General features: G+C 40.6%; 1 long non-coding RNA gene across 3 annotated transcripts in view; it reads right to left on the reverse strand.

Annotated features, from left to right (window-relative positions):
• Positions 1–396: 396 nt before the first annotated feature.
• The window catches only part of LOC135230165 (uncharacterized), a 33,102-nt gene continuing 7,609 nt past the window's right edge, over positions 397–25,889 (reverse strand). Inside the window, exons 1-4 of one of the 3 annotated variants that reach the window (XR_010320829.1) lie at positions 23,637–24,844; positions 18,696–18,799; positions 10,723–16,584; positions 398–745 (exon numbers count right to left, since the gene is read on the reverse strand). This is a non-coding gene — a long non-coding RNA (uncharacterized LOC135230165). Of the gene's footprint in view, positions 746–10,722; positions 17,281–18,695; positions 18,800–23,636; positions 24,845–25,889 lie in introns of those variants that run through there. The other 2 variants (XR_010320828.1, XR_010320827.1) reach the window with 2 other exon arrangements.

Below are 25,889 nucleotides of genomic sequence, written 5' to 3' on the forward strand. Positions count from 1 at the left end.
GTGATCACCGGGCTTTCTCTCGCGCCCTGGGAAGAAGCCTGAGCGCTTGTCCTAGGTGAGCGACTCTGTGGGGCTGCCGGTCCTATCGCACCTTCGCAGGGTACGGGTGAGCGGGATGGCAGGGCGGGGCGTGGCGGGCGGGGGTAGTCTGGGGTTAACCACCCCTGGGGGCCCCGCTTCTGTGGTGCACGCAGACCCTCTGCCCTGGTTCCGGCGGGGTGTTTCTTTAGGAAACTGTGATTTTCACACAGCTAAGACATGTTTTTTAAAGACATACTCCAGAGATGAATTATCCAATCAGCGAGGTACACACGGGTTTACTTGGGCGGCGTGATTGGGGACGGAACCCGAGTGCCGCCCGGAGAAGCTTCTCTGCCCACGGGACCTGCAGGCGAGCCCTGGGCCCAGGTTCACCGCAGCTGGGCGCTCTGAGTGGGCTGAAGGGCCCAGGTTCACCGCAGTTGGGCGCTCTGAGTGGGCTGAAGGAACCCAGAGATTCGTTAAAGGGCAAAAAATATTCTAAGCAGTTGGGCGCTGGCGGAGCAGGTCTAATTGAGATGCTTAACTGATGACTGGTAAATTGTGAGGAAGGAAATGCCTGCAGTGAACTGCAGACCAGATGAACACACTGAGATTCTTGTTCAAGAAGACAGATTTTTTGGGGCGGTGGGTGCGGGCTGGGGATCGCTGTAAATTGAGGTTTTTCTGGGGCTGTTCCAGGTGTTATTTTCTGCATGTAAATAGGCTGTAGGGAGAGGAAAAACCAAACAAAAAACGAAACCCACTGCTCTGGAGTCATTCGTACTCGTAGCGACCCTATAGGGAGAGGAAGGCAGGGTCTAAATTAAACCTCTTTAGACTTCCTCAGTTCTTTGAAAAGTGTGTGTTTGAAGAAGACCATTTGGCTGGTAAAAGATGGATGTGTGGGGAGGGAATATCTCTTGTAAACCATGGTTTGAAAAGGGGAGATGTGTGCAGGAGTTTAAGAGTAGATTAAAACTGCAAGGTATCCCCTACCTCTCTCCTTCATTTCCCCAGACCTGCAATAGCAAGGGCATGCTGTACATCCTTATGGAAAACCAAAACCAAACCCAGTGCCGCCAAGTCGATTCCGACTCATAGCGACCCTGTAGGACTGGGTAGAACTGCCTTCATAGAGTTTCCAAGGACTGCCTGGCGGATTCGAACTGCCGACCCTTTGGTTAGCAGCTGTAGCACTTAACCACTATGCCACCAGGGTTTCCCATCCTTGTAGTGAAACATACAAAATCCCTTCAGTTTTCCAGTGGTTAACTAGTGTGCAAATTTTACTGTATTCTGGAGTTGCAATGTAATCCACTTAGAACTTATTCTGGCATGAGATTGAGAAAGATCTATCTACCTGATTCCTTGGAGACATCCTGATACCTTTTCAAAGCCCTTTTTTTACTCTTCTCCCTACAAATTTCTTTCTTCAGGAAACAGTGTGATTTTCACACATCTAAGACATACTCCAGAGATGGATTATCCAATAAGCAGGGTACTCACGGGTTTACTTGTGCCTACTTCGTAATCTGTGGTCACAATTTTACCTGTTTTTCACCACATCTTTGATGTGTTGAAATGCCTGTGAAATTGTGCCCTACCGATTAGTAAGTAAAAGCAATTAAGCCTACTGCACACCTTGCTTACTCTAACTCCGTAAGTACTTTGCTTACTGGTTAATCTGCCCCTGCATACTGGCAAAATGTCTACACTTGATAGGAAATCAATTAGCTTGGCAAGTTAAAAAAAATGGAATAGGGAGCACTTAACAGTTGTTCTTACGGAGATGAGAACTCTGAGGTGAATGAAAGTAAAAGGAGAAGTTGCTGTGAAGCTCAAGCTCTCTGGGAAAGTAACAGCTGTCTCTAGTAAAGTGAAATATAGGTTGACAGGTAATAGTTTGGAACACAAAGCAAATTACTGGGAATAACTTAAAATTTTGTCTAAAGTTTTTAAGTTGGTGATGGTGGGGGAAGGAATTCTGAAGCTTGAGGGAGGTAGTATAACCTGAAAAAGAATGTGCTTTTAGGACTAAAGAAAAAATGTCATTTTTGTCATGCAGGCAGTCTCCGGATTACGAATGAGTTCTATTCCTAAATCTGTCTTTAAGTTGAATTTGTACATAAGCCTGAACAGTTAGGTACGGTATTTATCTGATGTCAGTTAATCAAATGCTTGTCTTAGCATGTAGTGTACCTTTTCTATACATAAACATTAACGAATCATTTCCAGATACTAAGATATCTTCAACATGATAATACGGTAATAATAACAGTGTTTGAATGCGCTTCCCAAAGTAGCGCCAATTTATTTTTATCTGCCATTGTATATACCTCAAATTTTTAATATAAATAGGCTTTACGGGGGTTGGTTTGCACGTTATTTGGACGTAACTGGGGACTGCCTGTGAAAACTACACAAAGGGCGTGCAGTTCTTACGTTCAGTCTGTGGAAGGGGCTGTGAAAAGGTTGAAAAACGCTGATCAGGTTAAGGAAGGGAAACCAGGAAGATCGGCAGGCTGAGTGCATCTTGAGGGATGTGACCTGTATCAGTGACCTATAGCACAAGGGTTTACTCCTGAATCAGTGAAAGCTCACTTGTGTTACTTTCAAAACAACAACAAAATCATTTCCTTTCTGTCCTTTCTGTCCCTTGGGTTAGGTGTGGGGAGGATGGAGAGCGAATGAAAGAGATTAGAGTCCGACCTGCATGCCTAAGCAGTAGTGTCCTTTGAGAAGGATCTGTGTCACATTGTGTACATGTAAGAGCCTTCACATTGAGAGGGGTCTGAGCACCTTCCTTAGGATGTGAGATAGAGCTAGATAGCATAGCCACAGGTAGGGACTGGGAGTGCTATTATCTGCTACTGAAGCAGTGGGGGAAAAGGAGAGCCAGGAAATGTTGAATTCAGTGAGGCTCTTGCATTTGGAACATTGAGGAGGCATTTCCAGGCAGAAGTGCCTCATTGTTGGCTAACCTGGCTTTGCTTTACATGGCTTCCAGATGACCTGCCAGTCACAATGGAGTCTCCTGTGGAGGTTACACATCTCAGGTGGTAGCTTATGCTTATAATGTGCTCTAGAAAAGAAAGGCTCCCAAAGACAGAAATCTAGGCTGCCATTCCTGTTACCCATAGGCTTCCAGAAAGCAGATTTTGCCCTCCCTACCAGCAGGTGGCACTGCTGTCTCTGGGAATTCCTGGAGGAGGTGAAACAATGGAGCTGGCAAACCAGTAGCATGTAGCCTCTAGTCTAGAAGATCTTGAGAGGCTTTGTGAGATCTCAGTCAAAGAGAAGCTCAAAGAAAATAGTTGTGAAAGCCAAACTGTTCCTATAAGGTTGGGATAATGGGTGTTGTAAAGACTGAGGGATGGTTGTGGTTACTTTGCTGGTTCTGTTTGTGTGTGTGTGTGTGTGTGTAGTGGATGAGAAGGCAGAATGTAACATAACAATTAGGCATCATAATACAGGGTTTGAAAGCACTTTACATAAACTGGTTAACTGAATGTGAAGTTGAAATCATGATTCAATTAAAATTCCCAATAACTTCATACTTCTGATTCTTTGCTTGTAAAGCTAGTCTACACACATGGGTGGGATTTTGGAAGTATACATGTGACTTTTAAACCTGATCAATATCCAGTAATTACATACCTTGAAGGTAGGGATGAGATTATTAGTAAAAATAATGTTGGTTAATTATTCAGTACACTTTAGTGTTGGCACAAAAGTCAGGTCAAAGTTATTCTCAAATCAGTCTCTTCTAAAACTTGAATCATCTTAGTAACTATGGATTTTCTTAAATTCTGTCTTTTTGAGATTGTATTCACAATCCAAAACGTGAACATCGGTTTTATTGATCTTACGAGCCAGGGTTCATTCATCCATTCTCACTTTTGAAATAACTAGGTGTCTGTTCTTAGAAATGAACTTTGTAAACACGATGTTTGAGGGAGATGGATGTTGTTGCCAGTGATGGGAAGATTACAGTGTATACTGAGGACATCAGCTTTGACCCTGACCCGGGTATAGTATGGGTACCTCCCAGGCTTTACGACCAAAAACATTGGGTGCCCATGGTCCATCTGCAGAACCCACCCACCTGTACGCTGTAGGGAACAGGGACATGCTTTCCTCAGAAATTTGGGGGACGATTCTCCGCCCCCTGCCATGTTCACAGCATGACACCCTGCTGCAAGCAGATACTTGCCCCTCTAAGACTGTAAGGTAGAGCCTGCATCACACACTTGATGATTAGTTTCCTGGACACCTGAGCTGAATTCATACAAGAAAAGTGAATGGACCCCTAAACCGATATACCTGATAACAGCTCTGGCCATCTGGAGACAGGATGCCAGAGCTCCAAATGTGAAAATAATCAAGCTTGCTTACTCGGGCAACCCATTTGGGCATATCAAAACAAAACAAAGCAAGAAGCTATGACACAGTAAACAAACATAAAAAAAAAACTAATACAATAACTTATAGATGGCTCAGAGACGACAGTCCATATCAAGTCACATAAACAGACCATGATCGCCTGAACAAGCTCTCAAAACAAAGAATCAAGGGATCGTCTAGATGAAAGTGCCTTCCTGCATTTACCAGAGGCAGAATACAAAAGATTAATAAACAGAACCCTTTAAGACATTAAGAAGGAAATGAGGCAATGTGCAGAACAAGCCAAGGAAGACACAGATAAAGCAGTTGAAGAATTGAAAAGATTATTCAGGAACATAATGAAAAATTTAATAAGCTGGGAAAATCCATAGACAGACAGCAATCAGAAATTCAGAAGATTAACAATAAAATTACAGAATTAGACAACTCAGTAGAACGTCAGAGGAGCAGAATTGAGCAAGTGGAAGGCAGAATTTCTGAAATTGAAGGAATTGGCACCAATATAGTTGAAGAAAACTCAGATAAAAGAATTTAAAAAAATGAAGAAAACTTAAGAATCATGTGGATCTCTATCAAGAGAAATAACCTACGAGTGATTGGAGTACCAGAACAGGGAGGGATAACAGAAAATACAGAGAGAATCACGGAGGATTTGCTCCAGAAAACTTCCCTGGTATCGTGAAAGATGAGAAGATATCTATCCAAGATGCTTATCGAACTCCACATAAGGTAGATTTTAAAAGAAAGTCATGAACACATAACCAAACTTGCCAAAACCAAAGATAAAGAGAGAATTTTAAGAGCAAGTAGGGATAAACGAAGTCACCTGCAAAGGAGAGTCAATAAGAATAAGCTCAGACTACTTGTCCGAAACTATGCAGGTAAGAAAGCAATGGGATGACTTATCTAAAAAATTGAAGGGAAAAAAATTGCCAGCCAAGAATCACATATCCAGCAAAACTGTCTCAAATATAAAGGTGAAATTAGGACATTTCCAGATAAACAGAAGTTCAGGGAATTCGTAAAAACCAAACCAAAACTACAAGAAATACTGAAGGGAGTCCTTTGGTTAGAAAATCAATAATATCAGGTATCAACCCAATACTAGAATACTGGGTATAGCAATCAGAAGTCAACCCAGATAGGGAAATCACAAAAATAAATCAAGATAAAAAAACGCTCAAAACAGGGAAACAGTGATGTCATTATGTAATAGAAGACAACATTAAAACAATAAAGAGGGACTTTTTTTTTTTTTTTTTTTAGGAAGTGTAGTCATTGATCTTTCATATGGAGAAAAGACAAGGTGATACGAACAAATAAATGTTAGGTTTAAGTTTATAAAAACAGAGGTAAATAATAAGGTGACCACAAAGGAGACAAACTATCCTACACATGAAAAGAAAATACAAGAAAAAAAACAAATCAACAACAACAAATAGGAGAAAAGGACAATATATAAAGATACTCAGGACATAAAATTAAGTGGGAAAAAGAAACTGACAACAGCACTGAAAAAAAGACATCAAAATGATAGCACTAAATTCATACCTATTCATAATTATGCTGAATGTAAATGGCCTAAATGCACGTATAAAGAGGCAGAGAGTGGCAGAATGGATTAGAAAACACAATCTGTGTATCTGTTGCCTCTAAGAGTCATACTTTAGGCTTAGAGACAGAAACAAAAACTTAAAGGATGGAAAAAAAGCATATCATGCGAACAACAATTAAAAAACAGCAAGAGTGTCAGTATTAATTTCTGACAAAGTAGACTTTAAAGTTAAATCCATCATAAAGGATAAGGAGGGCTACTATATAACGATAAATGGGACAATATACCAAGAGGATATAACCATACTATTTGTGCACCCAATGACTGGGCTGTACGATACATAAAACAAACGCTACCAGCATTGAAAAGTGAGATAGACAGCTCCACAATAATAGTAGGAGATATCAACACACCACTTTCAGTGAAGGACAGGACATCCAGAAAAAAGCTCAGTAAAGACACGGAAGATCTAAATGCCACAATAAACAAACTTGATGTCATAGACGTATACGGAACACTCCACCCAACAGCAGCCAAGTGTACTTTCTTTTCTAGTGCACATGGAATATTCTCTAGGATAGACCATATGTTAGGTCATATAGCAAGCCTTAGCAGAATTCAAAACATTGAAATATTACAAAGCACCTTCTCTGACCATAAGGCCATAAAAGTAGAAATCAATAGCAGAAAAAGGAGGGAAAGGAAATCAAACACTTGGAAATTGAACAATACCCTCCTCAAAAAAGACTGGATTATAGAAAACATTAAGGATGGAATAAAGAAATGCATAGAGTCCAATGAGAGTGAGAACACTTCCTATCAGAAACTTTGGGACACAGCGAAAACAGTGCTCAGAGGTCAACTTATATCAATAAATGCACACAAAGAAAAAGAAGAAAGGGCCAAAATCAAAGAATTATCCCTAAAACTTGAACAAAAAGAGAACAAACAAACCAACAAAAAATCCTCAGGCAGTGAAAGAAAACAAATAATAAAAATTAGAGCAGATGCGAAATAGAAAATAGAAAAACAATCGAAAGAATTAACAAGATCAAAAGCTGGTTCTTTAAAAAAATCAACGAAATTGAAAAACCATTGGACAAACTCACAACAGAAAAATAGAAGAGGAAGCAATTAACCCAAATAAGAAACGAGATGGGCCATATCACAACAGATCCACCTGAAATGAAAAGAATCATATCAGATTACTATGAAAAATTGTACTCTAAGAAATTTGAAAACCTAGAAAAGATGGATGAATTCTAGAAACACATTACCTACCTAAACTAACACAGACGTCGAACAACTAAATAGACTCAGAACGAAAGAAGAGATTGAGTTCTACCAAACTTTCAGAGAAGAGTTAACACCACTACTACTAAAGGTATTTCAGAGCATAGAAAACAATGGAATACTGCCAAACTCATTCTATAAAGCCAGCATATTCCTGATACCAAAACCAGGAAAAAACACGACAAAAGAAGAAAACTCCAGACATATATCCCTAATGAACTTAGATGCAAACATCCTCAACAAAATTCAAGCCAATAGAATTCAACAACATATCAAAAAAATAATTCACCATGACCAAGTGGGATCCATACCAGGTATCCAGGGATGGTTCAACATTAGAAAAACAATTAATGGAATCCGTGATATAAATAAAAGACAAGGATCACGTGATTTTACCAATTGATGCAGAAAAGGCATTTGACAAAGTTCAACACTCATTCATGATGAAAACTCTCAGCAAAATAGGAATAGAAGGCAAATTCCTCAACATAATAAAGGGTATTTATACAAAGCCAACAGCCAACATCACTGTAAATGGAGAGAGCCTGAAAGCATTCCCATTGAGATCGGGAACCAGACAAGGATGCCCTTTATGACCACTGTTATTGAACATTGTGCTGGATGTCCTAACCAGAGCAATTAGGTTAGATAAAGAAATAAAGGGCATCCAGATTGGCAAAGAAGAAGTCAAAGTATCTCTATTTGCAGATGACATGATCTTATACACAGAAAAGGCTAAGGAATCCTCCAGAAAACTACTGAAACTAATAGAAGAGTTCAGCAGAGTATCAGGATAGAAGATAAACATACAAAAATCAGTTGGATTCCTTTACATCAACAAAAAGAACCTCGAGGAGGAAATCACCAAAGCAATACCATTTATGCTAGCCCCCAAGAAGATAAAATACTTAGGAATAAATCTTAGCAGAAATGTAAAAGACTTATACAAAAAAAACTACAAAACACTTCTGCAAGAAACCAACAGACACCTACATAAGTGGAAAAACATACCTTCCTCATGGATAGAAAGACTTAACATTGTAAAAACGTCTTTTCTATCAAAAGCGATCTGTAGATTTAATGCAAGTCCAATCCAAACTCCAAAGACATTTTCTAAATGAGATGGAGAAACAAATCACCAACTTCATATGGAAGGGAACGAGACCTCGGATATGTAAAGCATTACTGAAAAAGAAGAACATAGTGGGAGGCCTCACTCTACCTGATTTTAGAACCTATTATACCACCACAGTAGTCAAAACAGCCTGGTACTGGTACAACAACAGATACATAGACCAATGGAACAGAATTGAGAATCCAGACATAATTCCATCCACAGATGAGCAGTAGATATTTGACTAAGACCCAAAGTCAGTTAATTGGGGCAAAGACAGTCTTTTTAACAAATGGTGCTGGTATGACTGGATATCCATCTCCAAAAAAAGGAAAGAAGACCCATACCTCACACCATGCACAAAAATGAACTCAAAATAGATCAAAGACCTAAATACAAAATTTAAAATGATAAAGATCATGGAAGAAAAAACAGGGACAACGCTAGTAGCCTTAATATATGGCATAAACCGTATACAAAATATTACTAACAAAAAAGAAGAAAAACTAGATCACTGGGAGTTCCTGAAAATCAAACGCCTATACTCGTCCAAAGACTTCACCAAAAGCGTGAAAAGATTATCTACAGACAGGGAAAATGTTTTTAGCTATGACATTTCTGATTATTGCCTGATCTCTAAAATCTACATGATACTACAAAAATTCTACAAAAAGACAAGTAACCCAATTAAAAAATGGGCAAAAGATATGAACAGACACTTCACGAAAGAAGACATTCAGGAAGCTAACAGGTACATGAGGAAATGCTCAGGATCATTAGTCATTAGAGAAATGGAAATCAAAAATACAATGAGATTCCATCTCACTGCAACAAGGGTGGCATTAATCCAAAAAACACAAAATAATACATGCTGGAGAGGTTGTGGAGAGACTGAAACATTTCTACACTGCTGGTGGGATTGTAAAATGGTACAGCCATTTTAGAAATCTATTTGGCAGTTCCTTAAAAAGCTAGAAATAGAGCTACCATTGGATGTAGCAATCCCACTCCTTGGAATATATCCTAGAGAAATAAGATTCTTTACATGAACAGATATATGCACACACATGTATACTGCAGCACTGTTTACCATAGCAAAAAGATGGAAGCAACCAAGTTGCCCATCAACGGATGAATGGATAAATAAATTATGGTATATTCACACAATGGGAACATTTCATAACATGGAGGCATTTTGCTGGAAGGCATTACACTGAGTGAAATTACTCAGCTGGAAAAGGACAAATATTGTATAAGACCACCCACTATTATAAGAACTTGAGAAATAGTTTAAACAGAGAAGAAAATATTCTTCGATGGTTATGAGAATGGGGAGGCAGGAGGGGTGGGAGAGAGGTATTCACTGATGAGATAGTAGATAAGAACTACTTTAAAATGAAGGGAAAGACAACACACAATACAGGAGAGGTCAGCACACTGGAGTAAACCAAAAGCAAACAAGTTTTCTGAATAAACTGAATGATTCGAAGGCCAGCGTAGCAGGGGCGGGGGTCTGGGGACCATGGTTTCAGGAGACGTCTAAGTCAATTGGCATAAAATCTATTAAGAAACCATTCTGCATCCCACTTTGGAGAGTGGCATCTGGGGTCTTAAATGCTAGCAAGCGGCCATCTAAGATGCATCAATTGGCCTCAAGCCACCTGGACCAAAGAGAATGAAGAACACCAAGGACACAAGGTAATTACAAGCCGAAGAGGCAGAAAGGGCCACAGAAACCAGAGACTACGTGAGCCTGAGACCAGATGAACTAGATGGTGCCCAGCTACAGGTGATGACTGCCCTGACAGGGAATACAACAGGAAACCACTGAGGGAGCAGGAGAGCAGTGGGATGCAGACCTCAAATTCTCATAAAAAGACCAGACTTAATGGTCTGACTGAGGATAGAAGGACCCCTGGTGGTCATGGCCCCCAGACCTTCTGTTGGCCTAGGACAGGAATCATTCCCAAAGCGAAGTCTTCAGACATGGTTTGGACTAGACAATAGGATGGAGAGGGATGCTGGTGAGGAGGGAGCTTCTTGGATCAGGTGGACACTTGAGACTATGTTGGCATCTCCTGCCTGGAGGGGAGATAAGAGGGTAGAGGGGGTTAGAAGATGGCGGAATGGACGTGAAAAGAGAGAATGGAGGGAGGGAACGGACTGTCTCAGTGAGGGCAGAGTAACTGGGAGTATGTAGCAAGGTGTATAGAAGTTTTTGTGAGTGACTGGATTTGTAAACTTTCACTTAAAACACAATGAAAAATGCAAATACACTTAACAACTAAAAAAAATTAATAATGGATATGCAAGTATTGATTTCCATTTACCATACCGTGTTCAATAGGTACTCCTTCCTAATTTCACGAAGACACTTTTAGATTCACTTTTCTTTGTTGGAGATGACATGCGTGGTAAGTGGCTCCCCTCTTTTCCACTCTGATTTGGTTTCCAGATACTCTGTGCCTTTCTGATTTATGACTTGGGAGTTTTTGACTCCTGTCTTTCACGTCAGTCATCCTACATCTCATGTTCTTCTATAAGCGCCTGGGACCCACCATCATCTCAGAGGTGCAAAATAATTTACATGCCAGGAATTGAAAAAAAAAAAAACAAACGTTAGATTCTTTTGCCTTCAGGTTCCGCCGCAGAAACCAGTGTTCCTCTTCAGCGAATTCATTTTTTCCCTTTACTATTTCCTACCCCATGTTCTCTCTTTTTCTGATTGTCCCCAAATAGGAATGACTCAGAATTTGTATACATTGGAAACAAAATCTCATTTTTGCCAGAAAGGAAGGAAATTTGTGTTTAAGTGACATTTTGAATACATAGGACGTAACTTTCTTAGGGCTCACTGTGTTTTGAAGCTCATTCCCCTGAAAAATCCCTTGATGTGTACCCTGGGACAGCTTGCCTCTAATTAGGACCCTGGTGGCCTTTCTTGGTGAATTTCACCTTCTGGGACCTTTTTGGGTATGGGCCAGAATCATATTTGTTCTAGCTTTAGTGAAGAATAACAATGCCTTTTCTTTAGGAGGTTATTATTGAGCTTATTTAATGACAGAAAAAAGGCAAGTGATTGCATTCTAATCCGACCACACTACTAAGTTACTGACTGAGAGATTTTGGAGGCATCAGTGACTTCTCTGAATTTGTTTCCTTGTCTTAAATATGAGGGAGGGGGGGAGTAACTCCTTAAATTCTTGCCATTCTCCAAACCCTGTGACTGTCAAATTCTATCTGATGCTCATACTAAACACATCCTAAAACTGCTGGCTAGTTGGGAATTCATTTATAATCAACTAAAGTCAGGACCAGGAAAATTATTCTTTATTTCTACAAATCACTTTGTGGTTTACAAAAATATTCTCTAACTCTTTATCCCTTTTTACTCTCTTTTCTGTTCCTCTGAGGCCAGCAGCATTGACATCACCTGGGAACTTCCCAGAAAAGCACAATCTCAGACCTCACCGTGTCCTCCTGAGTTAGAATCTACATTCTACCAAGATGCTGAGGTGATGTGCACACACAGGGAGTCTGAGAACTGCTGCTCTCATTCTGAGTCTCCTAATACGGCCGCAATGAGTCGGAACCAATTCACCAGCACCTAACAACAGTGACAACAGTGACACTCAGAGGAGGGCAGGGTATTTTACAGATGAGGAAATCAAGACTCAGAGTTGTTAAGTAACTAAGTCAAGGTTACTGTGCTTGTGTCTTCTCCAAAATTTCTTGCTCTAAACCTAATGCAGCCAGAATGCTCATTAGAAGTGAGGCTAGCAAAACTTCATCTCACGTACTTTGGACTCGTGATCAGGTCCAACCTCTGAAGAACATCATGCTTGGAAAAATAGAGGGTCACCGAAAAAGAGGAAAACCCTCAATGAGATGGACTGACACAGTGACTGAAACAGTGAGTTCTAACACAGCAACTACTGTGAGGATAGCACAGGACTGGGCAGTGTTTCATTCTGTTGTACATAGGGTCTCTGAGACTCAGAGCACCTAACAACAACAACAAACCTAATGCTGTCTTCTTGGTTGGGCTGGAGTTATTAAGGTATCGCAAGTAGGATGTGTACCCTGAGTACTGCTTGAGGAAGGGCTCTAATGAGCAGTTTCTATTGGCCATCGAAGTTTCCATTGCCAGTTGTGAGATCATTCAGCAATTTAAAACTAATTGCCATAGGCACTAATTTTTCTAGACAGGCCCCTACTCTTGGATGCTCAGATAGAGTCATTCTTGGCTAATTTGATGGCACTTATTACAAGTAGGCTAAAGACAAAAGGTTAGAGCGCCTCAGGAAGTCAATTGAAAGAATATGCCTTTCTCATTTGAGTCTACCTTCTGTGATTTTTTGGGAAAAAATTGTCACCTGCTGTGATGAAGTGTGCTTTCCATTAGACGAACTGGGAGGAAGCTGGCTAAAGCTCTTTAGGTGGATATGTTCAACTGGACTGTAAACATCCTGTCTTCCTCAGGGTCATAAGACCCTTCCAACCTCCCTTTGGAACCTTTCACTCAGGCATGACAAGTGTCTATTATCATCTGACTAAATTTGAGGCACTAGATTTAAAAGACACAGACAGGGCTGGAAGGTGGAGTGTGGGTAAGTGTGAGAAACTGTTCACACAGAACACCCTTGTTCTCCAAACGGTATTGCCAATCATGCTACTTGATGGCTCCAGGGGCCTCAAATCATCCCCTGTGCTGCTTCTTCACAGCTTGACTAAAATATTTTTATGTCCAAATACATTTCTACTTCAATCTCTTAGCTCTCCTCCAACTTCCCAGGGAAGTGTGGAAATTCTTACTTGCTGCAGCACATAAAGTTTATCACAAGCTTCAAGGAGGTTTAAAGTTTTAGGGTCTCTTCCTAAAACTTTGTCACTTAAGTGTCCACACTGGTAGACCAGCATAACATTAGAGCTTAGGATTGACTGAGGTGAGTGTTCAATTAAAGAGAAACAAGCAGAAATATTGAGGAGATTCAGAACTGTTGCCAGGGTCTCTATGCCTTTAATTAAATAAGGTTCTTGCCTCTCACTGGTCAAGAATGAGCAGGTAAGGCACACCAGCAAAGCGTTACTGAAGAGGCTTGCAAGCAGAGGTAAGGAAGGCCTAGGCAATGCTTACCACCCGTCTCACAGAACGAAGGACTTGCACGGGCTTTTAAATACTTCAGTGTGAAAAAGGTTCATGTTTATTCAGAGGCACAGGCGGGGTTTTCCAGTAACTAGCCAGTTTTGGGTGGGGATAGGCTACCGAAGGTGCACGCGCAGCTGCTTTCTAAGATGGCTCCTGTCCCACAGGCCTCTGGAATTCATACTAGGACTTATGGGGTGTCATGCCTGCGCAGTCTCTCACTCTGAGTTGGATTCCCCAGCTGCGGCTGCCGCCCTTCACAGCCCCTGGTGAAAGGTCACACAGCGGTCACAGGTGGATGTTCGACGCATGTCTCTGGGGCTCATTTCATCTGGTTGCTTCTGAGAGACAACTTTAAAGAAGTTCGTGGGCTAGTTTCTGATACCCTGCCCCATTGTTCTGGGGAATGTCTTTGTTTGTGTGCCCTGGCCCATTTCCTGTTACTCTGTCACTTTGTTTATGTGAATTGCAGATTTGGGGGCCCCTCTGTTCTCTTAGATCTTTGGATCCAGAAGTACAAGGAATGACAAAACACTCTTGTTGACTCCAGTAAACAACCAGGAACTCATATCAAGAAAGGCATCTTGTCTCCCACTAGTACCCACAGGAGCTATATGGAAGACACTGGACATTTGTACATTGGACAGAGCTTTCAAAGCAGCCCTCTCATACTTCTTGGCAGCATTCTCTGGGCTCACCAGTGTGCTAATACGGCAGACAGGAGGGCCGCCACAAAGCTATGCTGGTCAGGACTATATAACCCCTTCTGGAAGATCTCAGGTTGCTACTGAGAATCAGAAAATAACTAAGTGATATGCTTCCTTCTTTCCGCACCCTGGCCAACTTCTCCATCTACCACAGAACTCAGAACTTGAACACACACAACACCCTTCAGGGTTTATCCCCTAGGATGTTCTACCCCACAAATTTAACTCATATATGCTCTTTGCAGGCTTGTCAGTGAGTCACGAAAAATAGGGTTTGGAGAAAAGTATGTGGAGCTGCAACAGACTCTCAGAGTTGGAAGCAACAAATCTGTGAAAGTGCCTCAATAGTGTTGACCACATAATAGGTACTCAATAAAAAAATTTTTTTTTTTTTTTGGTCTCTTCTTCTAGTTCACAATGTACCTGAGGTGTAAGTCATTCTGGACAACTCTGCTAGAAGCTTCTTTTCTTATAATGAACATAAATACATTTCTCTGAGCCATGAGTCAAGAACTGACTTGATGGCAACTGGTTACTGGTTAGCTTCCCCTTATTATATTTACTCCTGGAGCCTTTACAGAATAACATTTATCTCTTTTTGCACGTAAAACATTCAAAAGCAGCCATTTCGTTTCCTAAATATTCAATACAACGATCCCCAAGTTTTCAACCAATCTGTTTATGGCCTGATTTTGAGGCCTTCATCATCCTGTTTACTCCCTGTAAATACACTCTTGTCTTTCTCCCTCCTGAAAGGTAACCAGGAATTGAACACTATGCTGTGTGGGGAGGGGGTGGGGGGAAGGAGGCAGCAGCTAAGTCTTCACTAAAATACACTTTCTCCTTCTTCCATAGTAGTTGGGTGCATGGCTACTCAGCTAGAGATGACATTTCCCAGCCTCCCTTGCAGCTAGATATTGTCATGGAGCATAATAGAATGAGCAGAAACATATATCCACTAGTGAATACCTGCTGCCATCAAGTTGATTCCAACTCATAGCGACCCTATAGGACAAAGTAGAACTGCCCATAGGGTTTCCAAGAAGCAGCTGGTGGATTCAAACTGCCAACCTTTTGGTTAGCAGCCAATCTCTTAATAACTATGGTTTAAAACCACTGCCGCTGAGTCGATTCCGACTCATAGCGACCCTAGAGGACAGAGTAGAACTGCCCCATAGAGTTTCCAAGAAGCGTCTGGCGGATTCGAACTACCGACCTTTTGGTTGGCAGCCATAGCACTTAACCACTTAAACTATGGTTTAGCAGTCTCATTTTCTAGTCATCTCAGGAGTTTTAGATATATTTCTGAACTCGTTTTAGACTATCTACGAGATTTTCTATAATCTCTTCACCAGTTTGGATCTTAGTCTCTCAGTATTCCCATTCCAAAGTCTTAAGAGAAAGTCCAATTGGGCCAGCTCAGCCAACAGAGTCATAGGTTAGGTGTCCACTCTGGTTCAACCATCTGTGGCCAAGATGACAGAGTCCTGAGATAAAACTATGACACCCTAAATTCACATCTTCGAGTCATGATGAGAGGCAATTTCAGATAAACGCATGGGGCTAAGCATAAACTCCTAATCACACAGTTTCTGGAACTGCAAAGTCAAGGACCAGATCTTAGGTTATGCATGCATACCTAAGCACTGACAACTGAGGAGCCGGTGTGCAAAACTGCCCTGCTCACTTGTGGTAAATCGTTATAGGGGTGGCCTCCAGTGAACAAAACCTCCTGGTATTTGCACCCTTGTGTAGCCCCCTCCCACACTGACTCTAGACTTGATCATGTGACTTGCTTTGGCCAATGAGACATTAGCAAAATGATGCCAGCAGAGGCTTGATTAGTGCGTGCATATTGGGGCTTGTCCTCTTGAAATATTCCTTCTTGGAAGCTAAATGCCATGGTATGAAGAAACTTGCGCTACATTACCAAATGGTGAGAGGTATTAGAGGATGAGAGGCCATCTTAGATGTCCTAGTCCCAGCCGGGCTTCCAGCTAAATGTAGCCCATGAGTGACCTCAGCTACACCATGCGCAACAAAACCACTCAGTTGATACTAGTCAGTCCACAAAATCATGAAAAGTAATAAATTCCTGTTCTTTTAGGTCACAAAGATTTGTGGTATTTTATAAAATAAATTCTTTAGATAACTGAACTTTTCTACATAACTGAAATACCTCCCCTCTCTAAAATCTCCTTGGCTACAAAACCCATCTGGAAATCCAGGTGTCTGGCCCAGGACTCTTGGAGAAAATGTTCTGACAGTGGAAATGTAGCCAAAGGACCCTTGAAATGGGATCCTGAGATGTCTTCCTTTCCTCCTGTCTTCCTGAAAACAAATCCTGAAAAATAAAAAAGAAATCCTTAAACAACAAGGCATAAGAATGTTCCATAACTAGCCAGGTAAGACCAAGTTCTCAAACAGTGCCCTACACTTCCCTGTTACATAATTTCTTTCCTCCTCAATAAATACATCAACATTAAGGAAAGGCTGTGACTCTTTCTAGTTCTCCTGAAACACCAAGAAAGAAAACTCTCATTGAATGTCTCCTGTTCTCTTGATCAGTTTCCTGTGAGCTGGCCCAATGTATGGTGGGTTGTATGGCCTTAAAGCTAATGAAAAAAAAAAAAAAATTCTGGTTAATGCCAGAGAGATTACCCAGAGAGATAAAATTCACCATCTCCTGAGGTCATTAAAAACAGTGGGTACGATGTCTCAGGAGTCCCTGGGTGGTGCAAACAATTAAGTGCTTGATGCTAACTGAAAGACTGGCAGTTCAAACCCACTCAGAGGTACCTTGAAAGATAGGCCTGGTGATCTGCTTCAGAAAGGCCACAGTCTTGAAAACCCTGTGGAGAACAGTTTTACTCTGCATATACTGGGCCATCATGAGTCGCAGTTTCACAAGACATCCCCGTTAATTGGCCTAATAACATGTTTAGTGCTTCTTTTCTACCTCCTGGTTCCTTGCATAGTGCCTGGGTTCTTAAAAGCTTCCAAGTGGTCATCCAAGGCACAACAATTGGTCTCTATTCGCCTAGAGCAACAGAGGAAGAAGTAGAATAAGGAACAGGAGGAGATATGGAATGTGTTGCTAACTGCCTCCATGAATAACTGGTGGGGCAGTGGTTAAGAGCTCAGCTGCTAACCAAAAAGGTTGGCAGTTGAAATCTACCAGCCACTCCTTGGAAACCCTATGAGGCAGTTCTACTCTGTCCTACAGGGTTGCTATCAGTCAGAATAGACTTGAGGGCATCAGGGTTGGTTTTTTTTTTTTCGGTTGCCATGAGACCATAAGAACTGGATGGTACCCAGCTACTATGACCAAACATTTTGAGCAAAAAATCTATAGAAGAATCCTGATCAAAACAGGGTAAATGCAGGAAAAAAAAAGTTACCGTCCAGTTGATTCCGACTCATAGTGACCCTATAGGACAGAGTAGAACTGCCCCATACGGTTTCCAAGGACCACCTGGTAGATTTGAACCACAGACCTTTTGGTTAGCAGCAAAGAATTTAAAATTTAAAATGCAGAAAAGAATTTAAAATTCTCATGGAATCCAGACCTTCTGGAGCCATGGAGGCTGAATGAATCCCTGAAACTAATGCTCCGAGATAATCTTTAAACCTTAAACCAAAAAAAATCTCCTGAAGTCTTCCTAAAACTGAACAATAGTCTAGCTTAACTAGTAAAAAATGTCTGCTTTGAGCATTGTGCTCTTTGAAGGACTATATGGGATCAAAGTAACAAAAGCAACTCAAAAGATTAGATAGGAACTTTAGGGGGCAGTGAGATTATGTTAATGTGGGAGGAACAACTCAGAAACGAAAAGGAGAGTGAGAAGAGTTACATAACTCAAAGAACGTAATCAATGTTACTGAATTGTGGTGAATGGGTGTATGTTTTGCTGTACATATTCTCAAGAACAATATAAAATTTTAAAAATGATATTGTGGTCCCAGGAAGTATGGATGGGGCACACTGACCATATCAGACATGGTAGATCAGTGTTGTTATAGTCATTCTACTTTTGTAAAAACAAATACACCCTATGCAATAATAAAAAAATAATAGGGGGAAAAAAAAAAGAATGTAACCAATGTCATTAAGTAATATGTGTGAAACCTGTTGAATTGGAATCACCAAAAATATATTATTTAAAAAATAAATCTCTTTTGTTTTTAAGCACCAAAATTTGAGGTTATTACTACAGCAGAATCTAGCCCATCCTAGCTAACACCCTCTCCCTCCCATGATCTGTGCCACCCGTGCTTTTGATGAGTAAACCTTATATCTCATCCAATGGACGGAAAACAACAGGCTCCATGTGCAAAAAGAAGGCTCCGCTGTTTTGTTTATTTCTTAATGAATTCAGGCTATTTCCTAATGATTAGTGCTTCACCTCTCCTGGAAACAATTTATCCTTTAAGTAATTTATTCTAGATTCTCACCTGAGGGCCATAGCAAGCTCTATAGTCTTCCTTCTTCCCCTTTCTGAAAAGTATACTTCTCTGTCTCTAGTTTTCAGGCATCTCTCTCTTTAATTCCACAAGTCCTAAAAACATAAAAGGGTTTTAGAGGCTTCATTTTCAGGTTCTTACAACCTTAGGACACAATTCATTCAAGTCAAAAACAGAAAGTTTCTTTTAATCATAATCAGCCTTTCTGGATTTCATTTCCCTCATTTGGTTACCTCTCACTATTTTGCTTTAACCCAAAGGCTGACCGTTTATGAACATGGCCAGCCAGAGGAATCCTTTTCTTCAGATGTCTCTTTCATGTCTTTCTACACTGGGCTAGTCTCACTGTCCCCTGTTATTCATCACTGCTTAACACTCATTCAACAAACATTTCCCAAGTGCCTACTATGTTTCCTTGGAAACTCGATGGGGCAGTTCTACTCTGTCCTACAGGGTCACTATGAGTCGGAAGCCACTCGACGGCAGTGGGTAGTGGAACTATGTTTTAAGAAAATGCTTGGTGTGGGATATGATCTCTGCCCTCAAGGAAGTTACCTTAAAAAATGTCAAGTAGACACTAGACAAGTGGGTAAGAGCCACAACACAAGGGGTCTGGAATATCCTACATAAGTAGCATAAGAAAGTGCCTAAGAGCATAAACTAAAACCAGACAGTCCTGGGTTTAAATCTAGGTCTCAATTTCCGCATCTGTGCAACCAGGAAAGTAGCAAAGGACTGTTCAAAGAATAAAATCAGACAACACAAGTGTAAAAATGGCATGGCGGGGCATCTGACCTCGTCTAACTTCACATACGAGAAGGAGAATCAAAATCAACAGCCCATGCTGGTTCTTACAAGGCAGGAATCAGACATGCCTCCACCTTTCAACCAATTATGACAGCAACCGTCCCTCCCATGGCACTCTCTACTCTCTGCTGGGTTTAATAATTTGTTGCAATGACCACAAAGAACTCACAGACAATACTCATAATTATGGAGTTTATTAGGGAAGTAACAGGTTACAATTCAGGTTCAGGAATGCTCAGGATACAGTTCTTTGATCAGGACAGCCTCTTCTCAGTGTCTTTGCAGGCACATCTTTCTCTGGCCCCTTGGCCTCTGCCCTATTCAGGTAAGTGTTACAAAGCTCTTTTAGCTCTGCCGATAAGTAGCCGGAGGCACTCCACTCTGCCAGTAAGCCTCCAGTCCAAAGGTGCTCAACTCTCTTGCTCTGTGGCTTGGGAAGCCCACTTCGCCGTCTCCTGCCAGTCTCCCGGTTCTGCTGCCTCTGCTGCCACCATTTCTCTGCGGCTGTTTCTCACCATCTCTGGTGTCACAGCTCTCTGTCTGTCTCCTGAATCTAGGAGGATCTCAGCACAAGGATCCCGGGTCCAAAGGATGCACTCCACTCTTGACTCTTCTTTCCTGGTGGTGTTGAAATCCTCTCTTCCCACCTCCGGGATGGCTCATTTTAAGCCTAGTCAGATGGAAAAACCGACCAATCCCCTCATTAGGGCTGCATACACCTATCTGCATGGTTGTACCCCCACAAGGTGCCATGCGCCTTATTTATATTATTAGCAAACTTGCCAATCCCTTTGGTGGGTCACAAGCACCTCATTTGCATAGTCTCACCCAGTCATTTGGTAGGAGTTACAAAGACCATGCTACAAGGGCCATATTTATTCACTGCACCACAATAAGTTATGCACTTAGCTATATTTAATGCCACTATTATCATGAAGGTGATGGCCAATAATTGAAAATTTAACCATGGGTGTGACTCTTCAAATTTGTATCTCAGAAATATTAAGAATTGAATACACTAACAAGAAAGAACAAAGAGTCAGCCTAAAGTCCAGAAAGGCAATTAAGAGGCTGATGCAGTAGTCAATGGTTCAAATAAGAACCTGAACCACAGCAGAAGGGATGAAAGCAGAGGAACGATTTCTAGGATACTAAGACAGAATTAACAGAACTTAGTAATCAAGTGACTATGGGAGGGTGATGGAAGGAGGAGTTAAGAACGCCTTGTGAATTTATGACTTCTGGAACTGAGCAGATGATAGCACCATTCACCAACGAGGCAAACACATAGAGTAACAGAATTTTCGGGGAAAGGAAGACGATAAATTTAATTTCAAGCACACGAAATCTGAAGATGCCATGAAACATTATAAGGGGGTAGTGGCGGTTCAGGGGTAGAATTCTTGCCCTCCATGCAGGAGACACAGGTTTGATTCCAGGCCAATGCATCCCATGTGCAGCTACCGCCTGTCTGTCAGCGGAGGCTTGTGTGTTGCTATGATGCTGAATACGTTTCAGTGGAGCTTCCCGACTAAGACGGACTAGGAGGAAAAGCCTGCCGATCTGCAACTCATCATGGGGACGGGACGGCACAAGACCAGGCAGCATTTCATTCTGTTGTGGATGAGGTCTCCGTAAGTCAGGGTGGAATGCTAGCAACTTGACTCAATGGCCACTAACAACCATGACTAATGGCCTTTGAGCATCTTTTCATATGCTTATTGCCCATTTGGATAGTTCTTTAATGAAATGTCTAGTCAAGTCCTTTGCCCATTTTTTAACTGAGTTGTTCGTCTTTTTGTTGTTGAGTTGTTGCTGTTGTTCTTGCTGTCAGCTGTTGTTGAGTCCGCCTCTGATTCATGGAGACTCCATGCACAACGGAATAAAATACTGCCTAGTCCTACACCACTCACATGATCGGCTGCAGAATGGACCGCTGTGATCCATGGGGTTTTCATTAGCTGATTTTTCAGAAGAAGATTACCACCGGCCTTTCTTCTTAGTTCATCTTAGTCTGGAAGCTCCACGGAAACCTATTCAGCGTCATATTCAGCAAATCTCCACTGACAGACAGGGGTCTCCCACATCGAGGTGGAGAATTTTACCACTGAGTCACCACAGATAAAATCCAAACCCGTTGCCATCAAGTTGATTCTGACTCATAGCGATTCTATAGGACAAAGTAGAACTGCCCCACAGGGTTTCCAAAGAGTAAGTGGATTCGAACACCGGCCTTTTGGTTAGCAGCCTTAGCTCTTAACCACTGTGCCTTAATATATATTCTGGATATTACATGCTTCCCAAATATTTTCTCCCATTCTGTAGGTTGTTTCTTCACTTCCTTGATAAATTTCTCTGATGCACAGAAGCTTTTAATTTTGATGAAGTCCAATTTATCTATTTTATCTTCTAGTGTTCATGCTTTTGGTGCCATATGTAAGAATCCACTGTCAAAAACTAGGTCCTGAAGCATTACCCCTATTCTAAGAGTTTCATGGTTTTAGTTTTTACACTTAGTCATTGATCCATTTTGGTTTAATCTTTATATATGGTATGAGGTATGAGTCAAACTTCAATCTTGTGGATAGAGAGATCCAACGGTCCCAGCATCTTTGTTGAAGAGACTGTTTTTTCCCCCACTGAAGGGACTTGGCACCCTAGTTCAACACCAGTTGCCCACAGATACATGCGTTTATTTCTCCCAATTCTAGCCTGTTGCTCTATATCTCTATCTGTATACTGGTACCAGACTGTTTGGATTACTATAGCTTTATAGTACATTTTGAAACAGAAGTGTGAGTCCTCCTACTTTGTTGTTCTTTTTCAAGATTGCTTTGGCTATTGGGGGCTCTTTGCAATTCCATATGAATTTGAGGATTGGCTTTTCTACTTCTGCAATAAAGACTATTGGCATTTTGACAGGAATCATGTTGAATCTCTAGGTCACTTTGGGTACTATTTCTATCTTAACAATATTAAGCCTTCCAATCCAATAAGTGTCTTTCCCTTTATTCAGATCTTCTTTAATTTCTTTCAATGATGTTCTTCTACAGTTTTCAGCGTACACTGTTTTCACCTTCCTGGTTAAATTAATTCCTTGGTATTGTATTATTTAAGATATCATTGAAAATGGAATTGTTTTCTAAATTTCCTTGTCAGATTGTTCATTGCTTTTAGCTAGCAGCTGCGTCCTTAACCATTGCACCATCAGGACTCCTTAAGTCAAGGTAATCCTGATTAATTTTATACAGATTAAAAAAAAAAAATCTGTGAAGTCTCTTCTCTAAATTACCTTCAGTAAGGTTCTCATAAATGTTCCCCACAATTAACTTTCATAGTACCTACCAACAATTTACTCAAACACAGAGTTAGTTCATAGAAACAAATAAACTATTACTTCTATTTCTTTATGGTTGGGTAAATCTGTAGTGTTATCAGTAATTAAAATACTCCTATTGTACCCCCACTTATACTTTGCAATCTCTTTCATTTAAGGTGTTTACTAAACCTAATCTTGTTTGTCTAATTAAGATTCCCATTAAGATAACGCTTAGGGTCACTATGAGCCAGAATCCAACAGTTTCAGACAATGCTTGTTCCACAATTACTTGCAGTTCACAGTTCAGTATTTTTTATTCATCATTTTCTGAAATTCTTTTCTTTTTCTTCCGGATATAATTATCCACTCATTTGCTCTGCAGGTAACACTTTCTTTAGCCATATGAACTCAAAATGTAACCATCAATTTAAATTCCGTCATGTATTTTATACGTTAAAAGTATATTCAAGTCTTAAATGAAAGGCCAAAACTTTCCTTCAAAGCCCAATTCAATCGCCTCATCTATGGCAGACTAGGCTAACAAGAGACACAAACTGACGTTCAACAATATCTGAGGGACAACTCTTAGGAGACTATCTGGTTTAAAAACGGTTGTTAAGAGGACCCTTCCACATGTACAGATTACTGAGTTCCTCAAAGAAGTCTGCTCATGTGGGTTGTATCTACTAATGTTTACTGTACTCCAAATTGAAACTAAACATTTTTTAAAACTATTTTTAAATTCATTTCATAATAAAATATCATTTACCTATTAACAGAAATAAATTTTCTATGAAAAGAATTACCTTCAAAAGAATTTTGTGAAAAGAGTAGCACAGTTTCACATCTTTACAAAACTCTTTAATGTCTCAAAAGAAAAAAGTTGGTGTCTCATAGCCATTTCTTCATTTAATGTGTTGAAATAAACTGTCTTCATTCAAGAACATGCAGAAAATCTCTACTCACACAAAACAGCCTTTTCAGATTGTGGATATTCTTCTTTGGTAGGACATTAAAACTTGACCAATAGAAAACATATTATACAGCTACAGCAATCAAAACGGTCTGGTACTAGTGTAACAACAGACACACAAATCAGTGGGATAGAATTGAGAGTCCAGAAATAAATCCACACATCTGTGATCAACTGATTTTGGATAAGGGTGCTAACTAAGTTCCATTCGATATGGAAAGAAAAGTCTCCTCTATGAATGGTGTTAGGAAAATTGAATTTCCATATGCAGAAAAATGAAACAGGATCCATGCCTCACACCATATACAAAAACAAATTCAAAACGGAGTAAGAACCTAAATGTGAAAACTAAAGCCATAACATTCTTAGAAGAAAATGCAGAGGCAATGCTGCTGGACCTAGTTTTGAACAATGGATTACCTAAACAATAACAAGAACACAAACAGCAAAAGGTAAAATAGATAAATGGGACCTCATAAAAACTAAAGATTTCAGTTCATCAAAAACACTTTACCAAAAAGTGAAAAGGCAAGCTATCGACTGGGAGAATATCTTCGGAAGCCATATATTTGAGAAGAATCTAAAACCCAAAATACATATAAAGTCTCAACAATCTAACAACAAAAAGACAACCCAATCAAAAAATGGGCAAAGGTCTTGAATAGACATTTCACCAAAAAAGACATTCAAATGGTCAACAAACGCATGAAAAGATACTCAACATCATTAGTCATCAAGAGATGCAAATCAAATCACAGTGAGGGTGCATTTCACTTCCGTCAGGTTGGTGGCATAATGGTTAAGAGCTCAGCTGCTCACCAAAAGGTCAGCAGTTCGAATCCACCAATTGGTCCTTGGAAACCCTATGAGGTAGTTCTATTTTGTCCTATAGGGCTGCAATGAGTTGGAATCTACTCAAAGGCAACGGGTTTTTGTTTGTTTAGGTTGGCTTAAAAAAAAAAAACCAAAGTAACAAATATGGGCAGGGCAAGGATGTGGGAAAATTGGAACCTTTATCCATTGCTGGTGGAATGCAAAATGGTAGGACCCCTGTGGAAAACAATGTAGCAGTTCCTCAAAACACTATCAGATAACTTAGCAATTCCACCCCTAGGCATATACCACAAAGACTTTAAAACAGAGACTCAAAGAGAGATTTGTACACCAATGTTTATTGCAGCACTATTTAGAACAGCCAAAACAACTTAAATGCCCATCAACAGATGAATGTATAAACAAAGATGTGGTGCATACATACAATGGAATACCATTCAGTCAGTAAGAGAAATGAAGTCTTGATACATGCTTTAACATGGATGGAGCTTAAAGACATTATGCTGAGTGAAACAAGTCGATCATAAAGAGATAAATATTCTATGACCTCACTTATAGAAAAAGATAAGAAAAGGCAAAAGCATAGAGACCAAAGTTCCTTAGTGGCTACTGGGGCAGGAAGCAGGGGAAAAAAGAGGGTCACTGCTTATAAGGAACCAAGGTTTGGGTTACAGTGATGGAAAAATTACATTCGTTAAAGTCAAGGTTACATAGCCAATTAATGAAACTGCTGTCATTAAGGTGCACACCTGTAAAAAGCTGAGTTGGCAAAAGTTGTACAACAGATATGTTTACAAAAACAACAAAACAACGACAAAAAGAGAGGAGCTGCTAAGGCTGCTTCTGTACAACCAAATACCTCCTGGGATTTGGTTCCTTGGTTCAGAAGTTTAGGGTCATGGTTTCATGGGACATCCAAGTTAACTGGCCTAATACTGTGTTCAGTGCTTTTGTTCTACCTTCCTGTTTGCTGTGTAGTGGCTGGGGTCTTCAAAGCTTGCAATCTGCCATCCAAGGCACAACAACTGGTAACTATTTGCCAGGAGAAAGAGAAGAAGGAGAGTCAGGCACAGGAGGTGGAAATGGAATGTGTGGATAATTGCGTCCATGAACAACTCTCTCATTTGCCAGGCGACCAGAAGAACTGGACGATGCCTGACCACCATTACTGAACATTTTGATCCAAGATTCTACAGAAGAATTCTGATCAAAAGTGGGAAAAATGCAGAACACAACTTCAAATCTCAGAGAC

This window comes from Loxodonta africana, unplaced genomic scaffold, assembly GCF_030014295.1.
Source record: "Loxodonta africana isolate mLoxAfr1 unplaced genomic scaffold, mLoxAfr1.hap2 scaffold_825, whole genome shotgun sequence".
Taxonomy (NCBI): Eukaryota; Metazoa; Chordata; class Mammalia; order Proboscidea; family Elephantidae; genus Loxodonta; species Loxodonta africana.